The 5,672-nt window shown below is 38.5% G+C and overlaps 1 long non-coding RNA gene across 3 annotated transcripts; it reads right to left on the bottom strand.

Annotated features, from left to right (window-relative positions):
* Positions 1-2,442, bottom strand: LOC122290244. 3 transcript variants are annotated; one of them, XR_006236333.1, is made up of 4 exons: positions 1,644-2,442; positions 1,468-1,545; positions 778-924; positions 1-708 (listed from the first exon to the last, which is right to left on the bottom strand). It is a non-coding gene; the product is annotated as an uncharacterized LOC122290244 (long non-coding RNA). The 3 variants fall into 3 exon arrangements; XR_006236335.1 differs by having other exon boundaries at positions 1-927; XR_006236334.1 differs by having other exon boundaries at positions 1-924.
* Positions 2,443-5,672: the final 3,230 nt, after the last annotated feature.

Below are 5,672 nucleotides of genomic sequence, written 5' to 3'. Positions count from 1 at the left end.
TGATGATAAAAATATCAACTAATTATAATTAATACATGCATATCAGCTACCGCTATAAACAACTAATTAACCTAAAAAGAAAAAAAAATCAACTACATATTACATTTGAACTGATTTGCTTAGATCATTACAAAACACATACATTGCTCTAATTAAAGTCCAATACACAACAACTAATTTGGTAAGAACATTCCTTTTACCACTACACTCAAAGGACTATAAAAGTTGACATTGCTCTTCAGAAGTCCAATAATAGTATAGATAAAGATGTAGTCTCAAAATGTTGAAAGGAACCTTTAACCCTGCAAAAGATGGCAATATCAAATTCTACTCATTGATAAAGTACCAAGGGAAGTGAGCATCAATAGCAAAAAATGATGTAGGGAAAAAGATGCACATTAATCAAGGTATTGGTTCTAGATCAAAAATTGACAAATGAGCATATATCTAATTTTTTAGAGGGCATTATATTATTGCCTAGACTATCCTAGCACAAAACATTCTCAAATCTTAAGAGAATTCTTCGGCATGCTGCATCTTGAAATATCCTACAGAAATCTAATATTTGAAAGGAATATGATGTTTCTATACTCGAGTAATATATTTGTATAAAGTATTATGTACAGGACTGCCTGTCTATCTTAAGAGAACTGGATTCAATGGCTTTGCTGTTTTCTCTGCTTGGTGGATAACTACATTCAAAGAAATCTGAGAAAGTTGGAAATGAGTGTGAGTGCCTAAAAAATGTTAGAAGTGACAGTCACCTAAAATGAGAACCTTCGAGTGCCGATTGAACTTAGCGGAAGTTACTGCAATTTTGAGAGTCAATAGGGAGCAGCAGGTTTGGCAAAGCTGTCTCACGAAACAATTTATTCATCTTCCTGGCGTATAAGATTTGATTCTTGGCCAACAAGAGCTTGTCCCCTGCTATTTTTGCAAAACAAAATCTTATCAGCATGCGCATGTCATCCCGATATTTGAACAAGCATTCAACGATGTAATCAAATCAAGTGTTCCTAAGAACAGGATACATCAACTCCTGCAGATCTATGAAAAATGATTTCAACAAACGGATAAAAATTAAACTACAAGTCTAAAACCCAGTAAAAATACCAGCTCAAGTCAAATTATGTTTTCAACGCTGTTACGCTGGCCCTAAAAATCATAATTTAGGCCTTAGTTGAAAGAAAGAAATTGTATTTTTCAAAAGGATTTCTTATCCCGTACGAATACAAGGCATGAAACCATTGATGAACAGCTTCCCAAAGCTTATCCATTATATTAAGATACAGATTTTGTTTTTTGATAGGTAAAGATACAGATTTAAGTACATTATGAAGTTCAATTTGAACTTCAAGTAAGTTTAACATTGAAAAGTTCAACTTTCTTGAAGTTGACATTAACTTGTTTTCTACTCATGAAAATAGATACTCTCACTTTTCTTTTTCTATGGCAATAGGAACATACCCGCGTTAAGCTGGTCACCTTTAAACTTTCCAGTGAGTCAGCAAGCTCCACTTGCTTTGATGCAGTTGCAAGCAGTGCCTGCGAACAATGACAAAATACAATCAGCACAAGAAAAATTTCTTGAGCAGGACCTATATTCTTCAAAATAACTTGTGACTGAGAGAAGGGTATTTTACTTTCTTTGTCTTCTGCAAGTCATATTCAATTGATTTAATACGAATGAAAGATTCCTGAAGCATATCCTCCTTCTCTGGAAATGACTTGATGTATTTGCATGGGTAATAGTGTACACAGTTCAATATTCACATCAAGTGATAATGATCAAATGGCACACATAAGAAAGTGAATCCTCATGATCAAAAATCCCTTTCAAATATTTGACAAGATGACACAAGGGATTATTACAGACATGATTGCATAACATTTACACTTTACAAAGCGAAAGAAAGACGCTATATCAAAACAAGATGCAGAGCACTGCCATATAGCAGATCTAACAAAATCAGAACATATAATTAATACCCACATCAGATTTGTTTAAAGGCATTGATCATAGAACGAAACAAACCCAAAAAAAATCCCCACGTTTAAAAACAAAGAGAACAGATCTAGCGAAAAATTATTTTTTCACAACCCAAAAAATAGCAGATCTAACAAAATAGAGATAGAGACGGAGCAAAAATAGCCGATCTAGCAAAATAATAGCATAAACTTTCTACCCAAGGCACTGATCATAGATCGAGATCGAGATAGAGAGAGAGAGAGAGAGAGGGCTATCGAAGTGAGAGATAGAGAGACTTATTGAACGAAGTCCGGCCAGCGGCAGCGGCAACGGCGAGAGAGAGACTGCGCTCACGGAGGGAGGTTAGGGTTTCTCAGTTCTGCAGTAGTTCATAACGAGAGAGAGAAGGCAGAAGACACGGACTCACAAACGTTTTGGGCATTATGAACAAACCCGGTTGTTAACCGGGTATAATACGGGCTGGGTAAAATCTGTATCCGGGCCGAAAACCATAACCGGAAACCCGGTTATCCGAGTTCCGGGCTGGGCTGGGTAAAATCCGGCCTAGATGAACAGTCTTATACGTAAGTTTGCCTACATTGTGTTCCCCTAATGTAAATTACATTTTTTTATTTTTTATTTTAAATATTTTTTAAACATTTTTAAACATTTTTAAAAAAATAAAAAATATCAATATTCTAATAGGCACTTATTTAACTATTAAGTAAAAAAAATTAAAAAATAAATATATGAGGGTTCAATTTGAGATGACAAACTTAGGCAACATAGTATCATTTTCTTCCTCCAAAAATAATAACACCTTGAATTTAGGAAAAAATTGTTCTTCATCAAGGATACCATTTCTATGGCCACACAAGTTGATGATATTTTAAGTTGTCTTCTATTTAATAGATTGACATAATAATCCCTTTAGGATATGTTTGAGAAGTGAGATGAGATGAAAATTTTGTTAATAGTACTAAAATAGCTTGTGAATAGTAGTAAGATAGTTTAGGTTGAGTGTTTTTAAGATTTTGGGAAAGGAAAGAGAAAATGTTGAATAAAAAATATTATATAAGTTAAAATATTATTAAAATATAGTTTTATAATATTATTTTTATTTGAGAATTTAAAAAAGTTGAATTTTTTTTTTTTACTTTTTGTTTGAAAGTTTGGCAAAATTGTAATAATTAGTTTGAAAAAGTTATAATGATTAATTTGAAAATATTTGTATTTAAATTATGTTTGGAAATGAGATGTGATGAAAGATAATCTTGGGATGAAAAGTATTTCCAAACAAGTCCTTAATTTATTTCACATAAACTCTTGTGGTTGAAAATGATAACTTTATTGTCATAATATTATTTTTTAATATTATGATTGTTTTAGAATTTGAAAAAATTGAATTATTTATTATATTTTATGTGGAAATTTGAAAAAGTTGTAATGATGAGATGAAACACTTTCACTATCCAAACGGGACCTTAATACATGTTGTTAATGTCGTGTTTCAGCAGTTTGGGTTTTTGGTCTGGGCCTATAACACAAAGAAATAGGGAATGGCAACCGGGGGAGCCTTCGATATCTAAGGTAGTGGGACCTTTTGTGAAAGAGTAGGGGAGTAGTGGTAGAAAGAAGAGTTCAGAGAGTCCAACCCTTATTTCAATGTCTGTGAGTCGTTTTTATATCTGGAATTGGGACCAGAGGCCCATGCCCTGGCCTCAGGGGTGGCATGCCACCCGTAGCTTCCTTAGCTATGCCCATTTAATGCGGTGTGGCCCTCTAGGGAAGTATTTAATGCAGCATGGCCTCTATCCCATCTATCTATTGCATGTGTGATGCCTCATATTGCCCCTTGCTCTTTGCTTGTTGTAAGAGGACTGTGGGCCTTTCGTTTTGTATGGACCACTTGCTGATCTTATTCCTTTGGGGTCGGGCAGCACAGCTGGACTCGAGTATCCTTTGTTTCCCTTTCTTTGGGCACAAAGGCTCTCCTTGGGCCAAGGTGTGTCCGAGTTGCTTGGGCCTCTCTTGCCTAGGCTTGCATTCTTGGGCTTTAGGCCCTAGGGAAAAAACCCTCTAACAGTTACCCCGTCAATTCCTACCAGACTACTTCGATGGGAATTTCTCTAGGTTCTTAGTCCCTTGCTCCCTCTCTTGGCTGCACGTTATCGCCGCTCTTCTTCAGAGTCGTTTCCATGCTCGTTTCTAGGTTTTTCCTATGTGTTTCGCTATGATTGGTCTTCATCTAATCCTTTTGTCTTTTGTGGTGTTGTGCAACATTTCCCACTCCCACTTTGCTGGCATGTTTCGGCGGTTAACTTCAGGTACTTGATGGCACACGTTATGTCCTATCCACATTGATGGCTTTAGACAGCTCTTGTCACTTTATCTCCTTATGCTTTGGGTTTGTAGTCTCTATGCAGCATGTAGATTCCCACAATCCTGGAATTCGAACCATTCCTCAAAATTTATATAATCCCTAGGAGGTAAGTTGTCCCATACTTCTTCCCTACGTCTTGATGGGTGTCATCGACTTTCTTCTCTCTTGACACTTCCTGTACCCATTTCTTCCTTTCTTCTTACCCTCCCATGGCTCCCAAGAACCCCACTCGTGTAGCCTTAAAGGGTTCTAAGAACCCTAAACCTGCTAGGCCCTCGAGTCCTCCTCCCACCCTTGCGGATGTAGAGTTTGCAGAGGTCCCCACAATGGTTCAGAAGTATGCAGGTTCCTCGTGGCAGTCGGTAAGTTGGATTCATTGAGGCAAGAGTACAATGTGCCGAGGATTACGAACCTCAAAGTGCTGCGACTGGACGAGGGTGCTACCAACCTCGAGGGGTTCACGTACAAAGTTGCGTTTTACCCTGCTATACTCTCTGATGGTTTACAGCTACCGTTTTGCCACCCTATTCACGATGTACTGGATACGGTGGGTGTGGCTCTGGCCCAACTTCATCCCAACACCTGGAGGATCCTTGTGAGTTGTTATGTCATCTAGCGACACGACCTGGAAGAGGCAGGGGCTGAGTGGTTGGACGTCATGGGCTGAGAATATTTGCTTACCCATAGTATCTTGAAGAGGGATGAAAATACTTGCAGCTTCTACTCCATCCAGGCTCTGGCTCTCTTGAAACCGAAGTACAAGAAACAAACCCAGTGGTCTAGGCACTTCCTTTTCATGGTAGGTGATGGGTGGGAATACCTACTTGGGGTTGTACAGGAGGAAGAGATTGTGAAGTCACCAGCGACCTTGCAAGAGGCCCAGCGCCTCGGGGTTGTACAGGCCTGGGCGAACGCCCACACGGCCGAAGTTCATAGTAAGGCTTTGTAGGCCGCCGACAGCTTGCGTTGCCACCTGCCTCCCCACACTTCATTGTGTCACCTGGTTGTTAGGGGCATAAGCGTTCTCACAGCCTGTTGGTAGAGAGGAAGGGGAAGAAACCTCAAAGGAGTTAACTGGCCAAGCCAAACTCTTATGATGACATCTTCGAGGGCAGTGTTCGTTCAGCGGCCCAACCCCTCCACCTAGGAGGGGTGTTGTAACACCCGTCCTTGTGGTAGGTCATTTTCATAACGATTTTGATAAAAATCGACAGGAATTACGATTCCTTTGAAATTTATTTTCCATTCATGCCAGGATACAAAAGACTCCATGCTATAAATAAACTTCATTTTCTTAATTAAGGATTTCAGCAGAAAATA

Source organism: Carya illinoinensis, chromosome 12, assembly GCF_018687715.1.
Source record: "Carya illinoinensis cultivar Pawnee chromosome 12, C.illinoinensisPawnee_v1, whole genome shotgun sequence".
Lineage (NCBI taxonomy): Eukaryota > Viridiplantae > Streptophyta > Magnoliopsida > Fagales > Juglandaceae > Carya > Carya illinoinensis.
The sequence above is the reverse complement of the archived record's forward strand: the minus strand, read 5'-3'. Positions and strand labels throughout refer to the sequence as shown.